The 18046-nt window shown below is 39.3% G+C and overlaps 1 pseudogene; it reads right to left on the bottom strand.

Annotated features, from left to right (window-relative positions):
• Window positions 1–14969: 14969 nt before the first annotated feature.
• Window positions 14970–18046, bottom strand: part of LOC133832766 (adenylosuccinate synthetase 2, chloroplastic-like) — a 98369-nt pseudogene continuing 95292 nt past the window's right edge.

Raw genomic sequence — 18046 nt, forward strand, 5'->3', positions numbered from 1 at the left:
AAATCACTCCCAAGAATCGTACAGTGACTCTCCTTCCATCTGATAAAAATTATTGATCTGTCCCTTAGCTTTGTAGCCTTCGCTGGAGGAAAGAACTTGGCAAGAAACTTCTGAGCTAATTCCTCCCATGTAGTGATAGAATTCACCTGCAAGGATATCAGCCAACTCTTCACCCTATCCCTTAGTGAAAATGGGAATAGCCTCAATCTTATAGCATCATAACTCACCCCATTCATCTTGAACGTAACACATAACTCCAGAAAATTAGTTATGTGTAAATTGGGGTCCTCCGTTGGCATACCTCCAAACTGAACAGTTGTTTGGACCATTTGGAGAATTGCTGGCTTAATCTCAAAATTGTTTGCAGCAATGGTTGGAGGTCTAATGCATGAATGCACTCCTGTAACAGTAGGAAGTACATAATCTCTCAAAGTTCTTGGTCCTTGCTCCCTTGGAACCTCTGCAGCCCCTTGATCATTATTAGCACTGTTTCCCAAATTGTTAGCCATGGTAAACTCCAATCTCCTCTTTGTTTTTCGGTTCTGTCTGCACATTCTTTCAATTTCTAGATCGATTGGTATAATCTCCTTTTGTCTATTGCTTCGCATATACCAACAATCCCTGAAACACAATAGAACCTTGATCCAAATAAATGTTAAACAGAAATAAATAAAATAAAATAACCAAATTAGAACAAATAACAATTAACTGTGATATTGGAAATTAAGTCCCCAGCAATGGCGCCAAAACTTGATCTGTAAAATCTGTACGCAAGTATATGTAGTCGTGTCAAGTAATAAATCCTGGAAGAACAGATATCATCCCGCAGAGACTATCTTCCAAGTACCACTAATTGATTTTCAATGTCTTAAACAAGTATCAGATGAAGCTAATTCCCCTTAAGTGTTCCTTCGAAGTTGGATCAGGGAAATTCTTGGGATTTATAGTGAACTCACAAGGAATTGAAGCTAATCCTGAAAATATTAAGGCCCTGATCGAGATGAAGTCGCCAACAAAAATAAAAAATGTTCAAAGTTTAACCAGAAGGATTGCCGCTTTAAGTAGATTTATCTCCAAATCAACAGACAAGTGCATTCCATTTTTTAATCTACTTAGGGACAATAAGAAATTCGAGTGGACATAAGAGTGCGAGCAGGCTTTCCAGGCTCTGAAATTTCATATGTCACAATCGCCAATTTTGTCCAAGCAGGTAGAGAAAGAAACTTTGTTCATCTATCTGGCAGTCACCGAGTATGCTGCTAGCGATGTCCTGATCAGAGAAGAGAAACATGTGCAAAAAGTTGTGTACTATATAAGCAAGAGGCTAAAAGGAGCAGAACTGCGATATTCGCCCATTGAGAAATTAGCCTATTGCTTGATCTTAGCCTCCAGAAAGTTGCGACCATGTAATGACCCAACTATTTCTAAGACCATAGATCATTAAAACTACTAGACATAGCTACTATTTTGGGAAAACATACATAAGGAATAACATAACTTTATTTAAAACCGCAAAATAAATATTGCGCAAAATACAAAGTAACATATGAAATATAAAATACGGTATGGGTACCCATTATTATAAAACATAAAAACATAATTTAAAAGACTAAATATAACGTCATCCTTGATCGACAAGCAGTCCATTCAATCCATTCATCCTTAACACACAAGCCAAGCTGCCATGAATCTTTCCGCCTCCCATAATCATTTTCCTGCATCAAGCTAAAAATAAAGGAGTGAGCCTAATGCCCAGCAAGAAAAATCTACTAACACATAAATCATAAATCATAAACATAAGACTTTATCATAAACATATACTATAAAACATATGACTATAAAAACATATATCATATAGGACTACAATATTAATGGCCATTAACTCATTAACATGGCATGTGATAAACCATCTAGTTCCTCTGTCTACTAATCGAGGTAGGGTAAATCATAACTCTAAACCATGATAATGATAAAAATTCTTGGGGTTTTCTATCTAAGCAACTATAAGCCCCAAATGACTACAAGACATATATATATATATCATAGCATAAAGCATATCATAACATAAACATATAAACACATAAAATCTATCCTATTTTCCTTACAAAAAACCAGGATATTTGAGAACAAGAACGGGATTAGAACATTCCTAAAATCCAACAGTAAGAATGGTGAGTTTCTAAAGAAAAGAGATGAAAAGAAAACTAAACCATCAAAGAAGAAACTTAACGAGAAGAACCTTAAGTTTTCAAGAAACTTAAACACCTAACCAAGAATCATAAGCAAGAGTTAGGATTTGAAATGAAAATAAAAGAAAACTAAAGAACTATGAAGAGTTGAACTTAAGAATAAGAATACCTTGAATCATCTTATGAATTGATCTAAACCTCGATACCGAAATCTCACTGTATCTCACTTCCCAAGTGTTTAGAAAAGCTTAGAATGATAAAGCTTTTAACCACAAAACCCAAGTGTTTCTCTCTATAGTAACACTAGCAACTTGGAGGCTCTGAAGACTGCTTGAAGAATGAAGAAAATGGCTGATTACTAGGTCCTATATATAGAGTTCAAGGAGCGAAAATAACCCCTTTTAATTTGAATAAATAAATGAATATAAAATGAAAAAGATTTGAATTTTCATTCAACAGACGCTCAGAACTCGGTCAAAATCGTTCAAAGGTAAGTCTAAGTGGTTAAGGTTGTTTTTAAATTTAAAAATCCTCAATATTCAAAAATTAAGCACCAGGGGCGATATATCGCCTAGACCACTTTCGCGAGCCCCGTTCGAATGTTCGTGCAAAGTCGACGTGTTTTCCGTATCTTCTGTAGGCGATATATCGACCATTGTAGCTGCGATATATCAGCATACGTTGATATATCAAACACGTATTTGCACTTTTTCAGCATATTTTGAATTGATAAAATAGCTTTGACTGAGTCATAATATGATCCTAACAGCTACTGGAAGGTTCTAGAGCTTCTAGATCTTTCTTTTAATTAAACTATTCATCAAAATACTTAAATGCTTAATAAATATGATTATGACAAGTGTCACAATCTTAATAATTCTATCTAAACCTTAGGTTATAATAAATGGCATCTCTATAATCAACTATATTAATCAAACCTTATGTTATAATTAATATTCTTAAAATATAGGTTAAACTTATATAATCCATAACTGTTGCTAGGAGTGTCCAACTAAGTCCTGACTTGAACCAAAATTCACGGAATTTAACATACTACAAACTAATACTAACTACTACTACTATCTAGCTAGCTAAGGAAATATTCTGGGACACTACAATTCTTCCCAACTTTTCGCCCCTGAAATTTATTTACCAAAAAATTTCGGATACCGAGCTAACATGTCTTCCTCCAACTCCCACGTTGCCTCCCGTTCAGAACTATTACTCCATAGGACCTTGACTATCAGAATACTCTTAGACCGTAATTCTTTCATCCCTCTATCTAGGATGCTAACCAGTCATTCCACCGTAACTCAAGTCTTTCTGGAGTGTTATCATTCGTAGTTGAGGACGTGAGATGGGTCTGACACGTATCTATGCAGCATCGAGATGTGGAACACATTATGGCTATATGCTAGAGTTGGCGATAGGGATAATCTCAATGCAACTGTTCCCACCTTGTCCAATATCTCAAAAGGACCTATAAACCAGGGACTAAGTTTGCCTTTCTTCCCAAACCGCTTCACACCTTTCATAGGAGATATCTTTAAGAAGACTTGATCTCCGACTTTGAATTCCACATCATGTCGCTTGGCATTCGTATAACTTTTCTGTTGGCTTTGAGCAGCGAGCATACACTTTCTAATCAGTGCCACTGCATTATGAGCTTCTCTAACAGCTTTGGGTCCAAGAAGTTGCATTTCTCCTACCTCATCCCAATGTAACGACGTTCGACACCTCCTTTCATAAAGTAACTCATAGGGTGCCATCCCAATTGTTGACCAATAGCTATTGTTGTAGGAGAATTCTATAAGTGGCAAATACTTACTCCACGATCCTCCAAAATTGAGTACACAAGCGCGCAACATATCTTCTAAAATCTATATGGTACGCTTGGACTGACCATCGGTCTGAGGATGAAATGCCATACTAAGACTTAACTTGGTACCCATGGCTTGCTGCAAGCTTCCCCAAAATCTTGATGTAAACACCGATCCTCTCTCAGATACTATGGTCTTAGGAATTCCATGCAGTCATACTATTTCTCGAACATAAATGTCTTTGTATTGATCCACTGTGTATGTAGTCTGGACAGGCAGGAAGTGAGCTGACTTGGTTAGTCTATCTACTATTACCCAAGTCGAGTCGTTCTGCTTATTTGTTCGTGGTAGTCCTGTCACAAAATCCGTGGCTATGTCCTCCCACTTCCATTCTGGAATACTAAGCAGTTGCAATAAGCTTGCAGGCCGCTGATGTTCTGCTTTCACTTGCTGGCAAACTAAGCATTTAGACACATATTCTGCTACATCTTTCTTCATTCCTGGCCACCAATACAATGGCTTAAGGTTGTGAGTCATCTTGGTCGACCCTGGGTGGACTGAGTATGGGGTATTGTGTGCTTCTTCTAAAATCTTCATCTTAATTCCATGATCATTCGGCACGCATACCTGGTCCTTATATCTCAAGAACCCTTGTCCTGATATAGAGAAATTTGTGGCCTTGCCTTCTTTGACTGCAGCTATGTAAGATACTAATGTGTCATCATGCCCTTGCCCGATCCGTATATCTTCTGACAGACTTGACTGGATGGATAAGTTGGCTAGTTTACCAATAGCTACTTCTATTCTATCATTGATCAGCTCTTGCTGAAGTGACTTTTATATTCTGGATATTGCTGCTAGATTCTCGTAACTCTTTTTGCTTAGCGCATCAGCAACTACGTTTGCCTTTCCCAGGTGGTAGAGGATTTCGCAGTCATAATCCTTTACTAGTTCTAACCACCTGCATTGCCTCATGTTGAGCTCCTTCTGCATGAAGAAATATTTTAAGCTTTTGTGGTCCGTATAAATCTCACACTGTTCTCCATAAAGATAATGGCGTCAAATTTTCAATGCAAAGACCATCGCTGCCAACTCCATATCGTGCATTGGAGAGCATTGCTCGTATTCCTTCAGCTGCCTTGAGGCATAGGCTATTACTTTGTCGTTCTGCATCAGCACATAACCCAAACCTTGCTTCGACGCATCACAGTAGACCACAAACTTGTCGTTGGGTGTCGGTACACAAAGTACTGGTGCTGAGCATAGCTTACCCTTAAGCAACTGGAAGCTCTCTTCACATTTGTCCATCCAGTTGTACTTCTGTTGTTTCCGGGTCAGGTTTGTAAGTAGAGTGGCTATCTTAGAAAGCCTTCTACAAACCTCCAATAATAGCCTGCTAGCCCAAGAAAACTTCTAACCTCTGACACATTCTTAGGTTTTGGCCAATCCTTCATAGCCTCTACTTTAGCTGGGTCTACAGTAACTCTGACCTTGGATACTATGTGGCTAAGGAACACTACTTGCGAAAGCCAAAATTCACACTTCTTGAACTTCGCGTAAAGTTGATGCTCTTTCAGTCGCATGGTCATTCTTAAATGTTCCTTGTGCTCGACTTCGTCCTTGGAGTACACCAAAATATCGTCGATGAACACTACGACGAATTTGTCCAAGTAATACTTGAAGACCTTATTCATTAAATCCATAAATGCGGCTGGAGCGTTGGTAAGACCAAAAGACATAGCTAGAAACTCGTAATGTCCATATCGAGTTCTAAAAGCTATCTTAGGAATATCCTTTTCCCGTACCTTGATCTGGTGATACCTGGACCATAAATCAATCTTAGAAACACACGGTCGCTCCTCGAAGTTGATCAAACAAATCGTCAATGCAGAGTAGCGGGTACTTATTCTTAATTGTCACCTTATTCAGCGTGTGATGATCTATACACATCCGCATGCTTCTGTCCTTCTTCTTCACAAATAGAACCGGTGCTCCGCATGGCGAATGGCTCGGTCTAATGAAACCCAAGTCTAAGAGTTCTTGTACCTGTGTCTTTAACGCCTTGAGTTTGCTAGGTGCCATTCGGTATGGTGCCTTTGAGATAGGCTTGGTGCCCGGTACTAATTCGATTGTGGAGTCAATTTCCCGAGTCGGCGGCAACCCTGGTAAGTCGTCAGTAAATACTTCTGGAAATTCTTTTATGATGCGGACGTCTCCAATCTTTAGTGGTGTTTCCTTTACCACATCCGTGATGCTGTCTAAGAATGCGTGACATCCTTTTTCTATCATCCTTTGAGCTTTGAGAGATGAAATAAGTGGCGTATGTAGTCCTGAAATCTTTCCCATAAAACATAGTCTCTGACCGTCAAGAGTCTCGAATGTCACTTGCTTACGTTTGCAGTCGATGGTTGCGCCATGCCTTGCTTTCCGATCCATGACCAATACCACGTCGAAGTCTTTGATCTCTAACTCTATCAGGTCTCCTTCTAGTTCTACGTCCTCAATTTTGATCGGTACACCTCGTACTATCCGTGATGATAGGACTACTTCGCCCAAAGGCAATTATGTCACAAACCTAGTTCTAAATCTTTCACAAGGTTTGTCTAATTTCTCTATCATTCCTAACGAGATATACGAGTGTGTTGCTCCTGAATCAAATAATACTGAACATATATTATCAAGTATAGGAATCTAACCTGTGACCACTTTATTACTAGCTTCAGCTTCTCCCTGGGTCAAGGCAAAGACTCTGGCAGGAACCATCTTGTTGTCCCTTTTCTCTTCTTGCTTGAGCTGTGGACATTCTTTCTTCCGATGACCTTCCTGACCACAATTGTAACATCCCTTGGTGTTTGCACGGCACTCCCCAGGATGTTTCTTTTGGCACTTAGAACACTGCGGGTATTCTACATAACTCGACCTACTACTTCCATTGTTAGTCTGTGCTCTTTTGTAATTGTTGGATTGCTTATTGTCAGGATGCCTTCTCTTCTGGCCATTATTGTTGCTATGCTGATGGCTGTTGTTGTGGTTCCGACCATTCTGAGGTTGATTCTGCTGTTTAGGTTCAGGCTTACTGGCCCCCCTCCTTACTAACATTCTCTTGAAGCCTTTCCACTTCTATAGCTGTTTTTAGAGCATCGACATAAGAAGTGGTTCCAGGAGTTGCTAGCTTGAATCCTAGCTCAATCTTTGGTCTGAGTCCTCTAACGAACTTGGTAACCCTCAAAAAGTCTGTTGGAACCAACTCTGGTGCAAATTTGGCTAGTTAGTCGAACTGACGAGCATATTGATAAGTTGCCCTGCTTCAGACTGGTAAACTCTTCTACCCTTGAGGTGATGACTGCAAAGTTATAATACTTCTTGTGAAAGAGCTCCACAAATCTAGTCCATGTCATGGTGGCGATGTCATTAATCTGTTGTACTAAGTCCCACCATATTCTAGCATCCTTCTTTAGAAGAGAAGAAACACAGGATATGTGGTCCGCGTTGCCGAGATTCATGTGTACTAGGATCAGCTCTACATTCCTGAGCCATTCTTCCGCCTCAAAGGGGTCCATTGTCCCTTCAAAGTTTGGAGCGTGTTGCTTATGAAACCGCTCGTAGATTGGCTCCATGTACTGAGCTGGGTAGGGCGCATAGTTCGCCATTGGCCAACCCCCATAAGGACCTACTGGTTAGGGTGCTTGAGCCATTTGCTGAGGTTGTGGTTGCGACTGAGGCTGAGGCTGAGACTGAGCCTGTTGGCATTGTTGCAGAAGCAATTCTTCCACTTGTTGTCATAGTCGGACAATTTCTGCGGTGTTGTCAACCAGAGGCGGTGGTGCACTTCCGTTAGAAGCAGTATTGGTAGAATGCACTCCCCTTCTTTGTACTAGAGGGGCTGCACTAGTCTCAAAGGCGACGCTAGAGGCATTGGCATTTGTGCGTGCAAAAATTCTAAGCGACATCTTCAGTAGAGTTCTAATAGTCGAGAAAAACATGTTAGAACTTACCCTAATAGGCTCTAAGGAAAAACTTAATCTAAGCAAACATAACTCGGATCTACTAATTATGATTTCTAGAGTTATGTAAGCCTTCTTTATAATTAGGGTGTGTTTCTATAATTAGAAAAATAAGTTAATTTTATTATTTTCTAAGTCTGTTTCTAATCATCCTATATGACTTAATTCTCAGGCTCGAAACTCGTCGCTGTTCCAAAGCTAACCATGTTGAGGGAGGGCTGGGATCAGTAAAATCGTTCCCACTACTATGGCCCCCTAACTCTCAATATAGAACCCGATCCATTGATTTGTATCCACCCTCACCGAACTTGGTCATTATTCATTAAATTTATTTTTATTATGATTGTAAAAAAAAAAAATCAAACTCATACATGTCATTCAAAAATAACAATAATATTCATTTGGAAAAAGGTTTTCACTAAGTACAATCATAAATGCAAAAATAATAATTAAATAAATAAACTAAGTTAACATAATTAGGGTGAATCTAAAAATTAGGATCTTCTACATCTGACCCTTCATCTAACATATCATCATCTATCTCCTCATAATCATCATTATCTTGAGCCTCAAAATTTTCTCGGGGAATATTCATAAAGATTCTATGTTTTTGCTCATTAGTAAATTGAAATTCCAACTTAGAGGAGAACTTAAGTATGAGAAAATAATATCTCATGGCTACCGATAAATCATCTTCATCATCTATAGTCTCCCATATTTCTTCTAATGTTTAAATTACATAAGGAAAATCTTTAAAAAGCCTAATTACTAAGACATATTGCTCTGTAGCTCTCATCACAATTTGCTTAGTAGTTTGGAGGTGAACTATCTCCTTGTAGAATAAAATCAATCTCTGAGTGATTCTTTCTAACACTCCTACTGTATTCCTTGGCTCTCTAATCCTTTTTAATGTCTTAATGGCTTGGATATCCTCATAGGTCAAGGCTCCATCCATTCTTAATTAAAAACATATGGGCTAAAACGTTACCTATAAACATAAACATAATCATAATAAACATAAACACTTACACATTGGCGGTTAGATTTAGAGCTTGTGCGTGTGTATTAAGGAGAACTTCATGCATATGAACCGTTGCTCGGATACCAACTGTAATGACCCAACTATTTCTAAGACCTTAGATCATTAAAACTACTAGACATAGCTACTATTTTGGGAAAACATACATAAGGAATAACATAACTTTATTTAAAACCGCAAAATAAATATTGTGCAAAATACAAAGTAACATATGAAATATAAAATACAGTATGGGTACCCATTATTATAAAACATAAAAACATAATTTAAAAGACTAAATATAACGTCATCCTTGATCGACAAGCAGTCCATTCAATCCATTCATCCTTAACACACAAGCCAAGCTGCCATGAATCTTTCCGCCTCCCATAATCATTTTCCTGCATCAAGCTAAAAATAAAGGAGTGAGCCTAATGCCCAACAAGAAAAATCTACTAACACATTAATCATAAATCATAAACATAAGACTTTATCATAAACATATACTATAAAACATATGACTATAAAAACATATATCATATAGGACTACAATATTAATGGCCATTAACTCATTAACATGGCATGTGATAAACCATCTAGGTCCTCTATCTACTAATCGAGGTAGGTTAGTGTTTACCCAAAAAAATGGCCTCTGATGACGTGGCAGGATTGACCTACATGCGGCAAGCACGTGGTGGCTTTAAGTAGATGCATCCTTCTTGGCCCTCGACCAGAAAGTTGTTGGTTTGTCAAGCGTCATATTTATATGCGACCAGCCCGATCACATACTTCCCTTTACTTCCTTTATTCATGCAAATCTATAATTACGCATTAATTGTAATTTCTTTTATTACCTAGATATGCCAGTCTTAATGGTAATTATGGCCCATCGGCCCATTTAATCTTCTTGATCCTATAAATAAGAATGAAAAGGCTCAAGGAAGGGGACTTTTTTTTAAGGGAGTTTTGAACTTTTGATCTTTGAATTTTGAGAGAAAAATATAGTGTGATTATTCACCAAAGTTGTAATTTCCTTGAAGGTTTGTGAAACTCGTGAACCCTTAGTTCATTGATCACAGCGTTGGAATTATACATCAATAAGAACACTAAGTGGACGTAGGTCATTACCATCCAATTGGGGCCGAACCACTATAAATCGTTTGTGTTATTTATTTTTCCATTTGATTTTTCTTCTTGATTTCATCTCATTTCATATCGTTTGTCTGACTCCATGTCGTTGACCAATTTGAGGGTCAACAGTTAGATCACATGGTAGTATATGATAACCCATCTAGGTCCTCTGTCTACTAATCGAGGTAGGGTAAATCATAACTCTAAACCATGAAAATGATAAAAAGTCTTGGGGTTTGGTATCTAAGCAACTATAAGCCCTAAGCGACATAAAAATATTGGGGTTTGGTATCTAAGCAACTACAAGCCCCAAATGACTACAAGACATATTTATATATATATATATATCATAGCATAAAACATATCATAAACATAAACATATAAACACATAAAATCTATCCTATTTTCCATACCAAAAGCCAGGATATTTGAGAACAAGAATGAGATTAGAACACTCCTAAAAACCAACAGTAAGAATGTTGAGTTTCTAAAGAAAAGAGATGAAAAGAAAACTAAACCATCAAAGAAGAAACTTACTGAGAAGAACCTTAAGTTTTCAAGAAACTTAAACACCTAACTAAGAATCATAAACAAGAATTAGGATCTGAAAAGAAAATAAAAGAAAACTAAAGAACTATAAAGAATTGAACTATAAGAATACCTTGAATGAAATTATGAATTGATCTAAACCTCGATACCGAAATCTCACTATATCTCACTTCCCAAGTGTTTAGAAAAGCTTAGAATGATAAATCTTTTAACCCAAAAACCCAAGTGTTTCTCTCTATAGTAACACTAGCAACTTGGAGGCTCTGAAGATTGCTTAAAGAATGAAGAAAATGGTTGATTACTAGGTCCTATATATAGAGTTCAAGGAGTGAAAATAACCCCTTTTAATTTGAATAAATAAATGAATATAAAATGAAAAAGATTTGAATTTTCGTTCAACACATGCCCATAACTCGGTCAAAATTGTTCAAAGGTAGGTTTAAGTGGTTAAGGCTGTTTTTAAATTTAAAAATCCTCAATATTCAAAAATAAAGCACCAGGGGCGATATATCGCCTACCCTGGGCCATATATTGCCTAGACCACTTTCGTGAGCCCCATTCGAAAGTTCGTGCAAAGTCGACGTGTTTTCCGTATCTTCCGTAAGCGATATATCGACCCTTATAGCTACGATATATCGGCATACGTTGATATATCAAACACGTATTTGCACTTTTTCAGCATATTTTGAATTGATAAAACAACTTTGAGTGAGTCATAATACGATCCTAACAGCTGCTGGAAGGTTCTAGAGCTTCTAGAACTTTCTTTTAATTAAACTATTCATCAAAATACTTAAATCCATAATAAACATGATTATGACAAGTGTCACATTCTTAATAATTCTATCTAAGCCTTAGGTTATAATAAATGACATCTCTATAATCAGCTATATTAATCAAACCTTATGTTATAATTAATATTCTTAAACTATAGGTTAAACTTATGTAATCCATAATTTTTGCTATGAGTGTCCAACTATGTCCCGACTTGAACCAAAATTCACAGAATTTAACATACTACAAACTAATACTAGCTACCACTACTATCTAGCCAGCTAAGTAAATATTGTGGGACACTACAAAATATACTTCCAAGCTCACCCCATTGTAGTACTCACCGACCAGCCTCTACGGCATGTCCTACAGAAACCAGAAGTCGCTGGTCGATTGTTAAAGTGGGAAGTTGAACTTGGACAATTCGATACTTCTTACTTGCCACAAGCAGCTGTGAAGGGACAGGCTCTAGCTGACTTTGTCGCAGAACTTATTGGGATCCAGGATACCGAGCTGATAGCAGAGCCTGAACTCCAAAGCCAAACTCCTTCCTAGAAGTTGTTCATAGATGGCTCTTCCAATGAGCACAACGCTGGAGCAGGTGTGATTTTAGGCACGCTTGAAGGACATCAATTCCACTGCGCAATCAGATTCGACTTCACAACATCTAATAACGAAGATGAATACCAGGCTTTGCTCATAGGATTAAGATTAGCCAAGGATATGAACATAAAGTCATTCGAAATCTATAGCGACTCCCAGTTAGTGGTTAATCAAATTACTGGAGAATATCAAGCTCGGGGTGTGAAGATGGTTGCTTATTTAAACAAGAAAAAGGACTTATTGGCACAATTCGAAAAGTACACTCTCCAGCAAGTACCTCACGACCAGAGCTCAAACGCTGATGCTTTGGCCAAGTTAGCAAGTGCAAAGGATGCAGACACCTTAAATATTGTGCATGTTGAACGTTTGTCTGCACCAAGCATCCAAGCAGAAGAATCCTCCTTGGTAATCCAAGTAACAAACACATGAATGACACCCTTCATCAAGTACTTAGAACATGGAGTACTGCTGACGGACAAAAATAAAGCAAGAGCCCTCCAGAGGCAGTTGGCTCAATTCATCCTGGTCGACAGAGTTTTATACAAAAGAGGGCACTCAATGCCACTCCTGAGGTGTGTTTCAAAGGAAAAGGCCAAAGAATTAATGCGAGAAGTCCATGAAGGTTTCTATAGGAATCATGCTGGGGGCAAAGTTTATTGAAAAAGATCCTAAGGCAAGGATACTTCTGGCCAACGATGAATGAAGACTCTGTGGATTTTGTTCGAAAGTGCGACAAGTGCCAAAAATTCTCCAAGATACCGCAAGCAGCCCCTAATGAGCTAAAGCAGATGCAAAGCTCATGGCCATTCGCAGTTTGGGGGATAGATTTGATCGGGTCTTTGCCCATGGGAAAAGGCAACGTCAAGTATGCTGTGGTTACTGTTGACTACTTCACGAAGTGGGCCGAAGCTGAGCCACTTGCAACAATAACGATCAAGAAGGTGCTGGATTTTGTGGTCAAGAACATTGTGTGTCGCTATGGGTTGCTATGGAAGATTGTCTCGGATAATGGCACGCAGTTTGACAGCGATCTGTTCATAAATTTTTGCGTAAGGCACGGGATTATCAAGAGCTTTTCTTCAGTAGCTCATCCATAGGCAAACAGACAGGTTGAAGCTGTCAACAAGACACTGAAGGATACCCTGAAGAAAAAGCTTGAAGAAGTGAATGGGGCATGGCCAGAACAGTTACTCGAAGTCCTTTGGTCATATAGAACATCCCATCGAACAACAACGGGCCATACTCCATTTTCTCTGGCTTATGGGTATGAGGCCATGTTGACTGTTGAATTAGATCCACCATCACACAGAAGGGTGGCATATGATCAAGATGCTAATAGTCAGTTATTGATGGAATCTCTGGATCTGGTCAATGAAAGGCGCGAGCAAGCTCAACTCCGAGTAGCAGCTTATCAGCAAAAAGTCGCTTGGTATTTCAACTCTAAAGTACGCGAAAGAAAATTTAATGTGGGAGATTTGGTACTTAGAAGAGTTTTTCTTAATACCCGCGATCAAGCTGCTGGAGTACTTGGACCTAACTGGGAAGGTCCATACCAAATCGAAGAAGTCCTTCAACCAGGCACTTATAAACTTTCTCGCTGAAATGGAGATCTCATTCCTCTCTACTGGAATGGAGAACACCTACGCAAGTATTATTAATAAACAATTCTTTTTTAAAGAATTGGCTTGTGTTAATTTTACTTTTTACAAGTTTACGAACAATGGTTAGTCAGTCATATGACTAATCGCTTATAAGTGTAAGATCAAAATTCTGATCACTCGTACTGACACGATTGTCCATTTATTACGAGAAATAAAAGGAACTGTGCGTAGCTAGTTATTCTTGCCAATTATTGTATTTATTACAAGTATTTCCTCAGTGTTGTTTTGCTATATTTTTATATGTATTTATTACGAGCAGAAATGTTCGAACATGTCTTAGTCAAGGCAAGTGACCGAGGACCTTCAGCTCCTCAATCACTTGGGGGGCATATAACGTACTAAGTATGCGAAGCATATCAACAATTATATGTAAACACACGAGCAAAATAAGGAAAAGCATACTACGGTACTTAGAGTATTTTTCAAAATTTGTTTAAATTTTGTTAAATCATAGCAAAGTTCTATGCTAAGTTCGGTCATGTGAACAAGATGTTATTGTAAATTGCAAATATTATAATATCAAAAGTAAATTGTTTTACACTGTGAGCAGTTACTGCTTGGATGTAAATTTTAATTAAAAGGAAAAGTTGCCCTTGCAGCAAAATATTGTCTTGACATCACGAACCGTGGTTCGTGTGTCCCAAGTTACAAATTAAAATAAAAAAAAAACAATGAAAATTATGGAGCAGTCGGAGGGTCTTGTGGGATCTGCTGGTCGATGGAGGCCCCAACTTCCTTGTCGACGCTGTCGATACCTGTCGCCAAAGAGATTTCAGGGGATGCTTGAACTTTGTCCTCCTCTTCATGGCGAGCAATGCACTTGGTCAGCTCAAACTGCTTCATACGCTCTGGTAAATAGTCAAAATTCGCCTCGCGGTTGTTCTTCCATAACATGTAAAAGCAGTTGAATGTGGCTCCCTTAAACCTCTCCAAGTCACTGGCTTTGGTTTCTTTGAGTGATTTAACTCGCTCCTCCAACTCAGCAGTTTCTTGGAGTTTGGAGGCTTCTTTGTATTTCAACAATGATGCCTCCTTGTACCTCTCTTTGGATTTAGTTACTTTAGCCAGGGACCCCTTATGTTGTTTCAACTCTTCAGTCAGCTTTGTATTCTTCTCCAGCAGTTCGACATTTTTCTCCTCAGCCGCCTTGAGCTGCTCGCTAAGCCTCTCCTCATACTCAACTGCCATTGCCTCCGAGCGGTGCCAACCAATGCTCATGGTTAGAACTCCTTGCGATCAGAAAAGAGATAAAGCTGTTAGTGGAAATAAGAAGACAAGGCAAACAAATATAGCACATCAAGAATGGTAACTTACACTGAATGCTTGGTTCAGTGCGCGACTGAAGATTTGGTCGACTTTCAGGGAGCAAGTGTTGCTAATGGCTTCTCGGCTGCGCCGGTGCCTTGATAGCTTCTTTAGGTTATCATTGGCCAAGCTAAAAGCCATGTTCATGGGGGTCTCTCCTGTCTTATTAGTAAGTGTCTGGTCGGCGGGAGCTGGGGGAGGAGTCTGGTCGACAGGAGTTGGTGGAGAAGTTTGGTCGAAGGAAACCAGAGGAGGTGTTGTTTCCTTGGAGGGAACATGAATAGGAGGATACTCGGTCTGAGCCTTTAGGGGAGTGCTGCTGCTTTCCCCAGGCTGCAGCCTGCTCCCTTTCTTCTTGCTCGCAGGAGCAGTGGTTTTGGGCAGGCTGTACAAGTTCAATGGGTCTTCGATAGACATGACTGTTGAACAGAGACAAACAATCAAGCAATACAAAGGAGGAACTTACTAAAGCAAGGAAGTAAGAGTAAGGAAAATTCTAAGTAATATACCCGAGCCCTTATTATTAGTCGATACATTATCTATTGTACTACTGCTACACTCACTCTCTACCTTGAAGAAGTCTGAATTTAAACTAGTCAGGTATTTAAAGTTGCCATCCCCATCAAATAAATGACAGGGAATGGGCAAACTATCTAAGAGTGAGAATTCAGTATCGTTCTCATCCGAGGACTTAAGTATGGGCTCAGGGTGGTTAGGAAGATTCTGCTTGCCCTTTCCATGTTGAGCAGGGACACCAGCTGCTCGCGGAGTGCTGGAAGGTTTTCTAATGGTCACTCTTGTAGCCCGCCTCCTTGGGGGTTGTAACACAACCTGCTGCTGCTCGAGAATTTCTTCCCCAGTAGCACTCCTTGTTGTTGACTCCCTCACATCCTGGTGAGGTGCAAGAAGGCCGACCAGCCTTAGGTTGTTCTTTGTGACAAGCTTTTTGACACTCTTTTCAATGTATGTCATGCTGGCCAGGGCTGCTGCCCTTATCTCTATTTTTGGAGTGGGGTCTGATCGATGCCATGGACCTCAACAACACCGAAGTTCTAAAAGAATGTATGGAAAAGTTGAAAGAAATCAAATGACTAGTGAATAAAAGGTTTACCTCCTTGGGTGAAGGCCAAATTATTGGCAACCAGGTCTGCTATTAGAAAGTACTCCTGGAAGTACTTCCCCACGTTGGACTTGTGGGTGATGTCACTCAGGAAGGTGCAAGCAGACTCCTGGTGGTAGAAATGGAAGAACCCCGTGTTGTTGTGGTTGGGGTTAGATTTGAGATCGAACAAGTAGTTGATCTCATGTGGCGTAGGTACGGGCCACTTTTTGTGATTATAAAGGATATAGAGTGCGGAGAGTACTCTAGGAGGTGATTTGAAAATGGACAACCTCAAAATAATTGACCACCCCCTGGAAGAATGGATGCAGAGGCAAGGTTGCCCCTGCCTCGATGTGATACCCCGACTAGGCGCTGAAGGCGCCCACAGACAGGTTTGCCCGCTGGTCGGGTGAAGGCTTGATGAGGGTTATCCCAGGAAGGCCATACTTCTTGAGATAATTGCCTACCATCCTAGCTATAATGATACTAGGAGGCGCTACATACCATTCAACCTCTGGCCTAAGGACATCGCGAGGTCGAGCTTTAAGTTGAGATTCTGGTGGTGAAGTGTTTACAGGCTGGGGGTTGGTAGAAGGAGCCTCAGTGTGAGGGGTAGGCTGATTAGCATAAGGCTTAGATGTTTTCTTTTTTCTTTGAGCAATGGACTTTACGTGACCCATATTTGTTGAGATGGTTGGAAGTCTGTTTGTGGGGTTGTGTTGAGAAAAAAGAACTTCTGAGAATGGAAACGACGACTGTTCTTGATCTTCGAGCAATAGAACGAGAAAGTCATCGTCAATCGGCCTCTCATCTCCCCATAGGTCATGCATGAAAATCTGTAAACAGAGAAGGGGAGATGAGAATCTACGACCAATAGACAAAGGAAGTGGAAACATTGGGATAATGTTTCTCGTGTATAAAAGTTAAGCTTTTAAAACCAGCAGCATTCTAACGTAAACACTAGAAAGCATACGGGCATTTTGGAAAATGGATTAAAAAGCAGAAGTGAAAAGTTTTTCAAGAAAAACTTTTCGACTTTGAGGAAGGGCGAGAAAAACCTAGATTTTTTCGAGTGCCTAAAAATCAAATTTTTACTTCGATTTTGCGCCCTAAGTCATTAATCCTAAATCCCAAACCAATTCCTAAGCCTCATTGAGTGTTTTCTCCTTATCCTATCATGCTACTACCTTCAAGCCTGATTACCCCAAATCATTTTTTCAAGAACATTCGGAAACTCAGATACCAAAACATTAGAAAATTCAAGGGATAACTATTGCGTGACGTATCAGAGACAAAGAAGCTCAAGAAACATACTTGAATAAAAGGTTGAAGTGAAGACATGAGCATTGATTCGAGCGAATGGACAGATACTCCTTGGATCACCAAAGTTGTATGAGTTTTCTAGGTTCTTCGTACTTCGTTCTTTAGTGTTCATGAGGAAAAGAGGAAGAGTAAAAACTAAAAACTAAAAATAAGAGATTATTTATATTGATCGAGGCACGGTTAATAAGGTAATGATGGGGGATGAATTTTCAAAACGTGGGGAAATGTGTTAGCTATCAAAATGCTTTTTGGGAAACTGCAACGACATGATTGATTACCATTTTCGAAAAGAAGCTGACGGCTCTGACAGGTCTGATAGGTCACGCGAAGGGTCGATCGTTTAAGTTTACTTTATGTTGGTCGCAGTAAAATAAACTTGGGGGGAAAATGTTTATCCAAAAATGGACTACCTGATGATGTGGCAGGATCGGTCTGCACGTGGGATGCATGTGACAGTTTTAAGTGACTGTATCTTGCTCGACCGTCGACCAGAAGATCATTGGCTGATCAGGCATCATAATTATGGGCGACCAACCTGGTCGCATATATTCATTTATTTCCTTCAGA

Source organism: Humulus lupulus, chromosome 4, assembly GCF_963169125.1.
Source record: "Humulus lupulus chromosome 4, drHumLupu1.1, whole genome shotgun sequence".
Lineage (NCBI taxonomy): Eukaryota > Viridiplantae > Streptophyta > Magnoliopsida > Rosales > Cannabaceae > Humulus > Humulus lupulus.